Here is a 700-nt window from a genome sequence, read left to right on the forward strand (position 1 = left end):
CGGAGGCGGCCGCCAGTCTGCGCCCACGATCGGGGGCGGCGCTGCGCCACTGGTCTGGAGCTGAGCCGGGCCGGGAGGCCTCCCGCCCGGTCCTCGTTCCCCCCTCCGCCGCACTCAGCCCCCCGCCTCTCTGGAGAGCCTGGGTGTGAATCCTGCCTCCGCCTCTGCGCCATGAGCAGAGTAACCTTGAGTAAGTCACTTAACCTCTCCAGGTCCTTCTGAGAAGGTCGCAGAGGAGGAAATGATGGGGACAGAGATCAGCTCACCTGTCTTCTCTCCTTCTGGTCCTGGGGCTTAAACTTGGGACGCGGGTACTGTCTCTTAATACATTTTTTTCACTCAAGGCTGGCTCTCTACCACTTGCATCCGACTTTTTTTTTTTTTTAATGGTTAATTGGAGATAAGAGTCTCAGACTTCCTGCCCTGGCTGGCTTTGAGCAGCGATCCTCAGATCGCAGCCTCCTGAGTAGCTAGGATGACAGGTGGGAGCCACCAGCGACCGGATCCTCTATTTTTTTGTATTGGGATTTGAACTCAGGACTGGTCCTTGCTAGGAAGGTATTCTATCATTGAGCCATACCTATTGGAACTTTCCTCTGCTTTTAAACTCTGTAGTATGTGAACAACAACCACAAAAAAAAAAAACCTCGGCTGAGTACAAGTACTCCATACATAATCATTATCCATGCTCATTTTGTAC

This window comes from Dipodomys ordii, unplaced genomic scaffold (assembly GCF_000151885.1).
Source record: "Dipodomys ordii isolate 6190 unplaced genomic scaffold, Dord_2.0 Scaffold6, whole genome shotgun sequence".
Lineage (NCBI taxonomy): Eukaryota > Metazoa > Chordata > Mammalia > Rodentia > Heteromyidae > Dipodomys > Dipodomys ordii.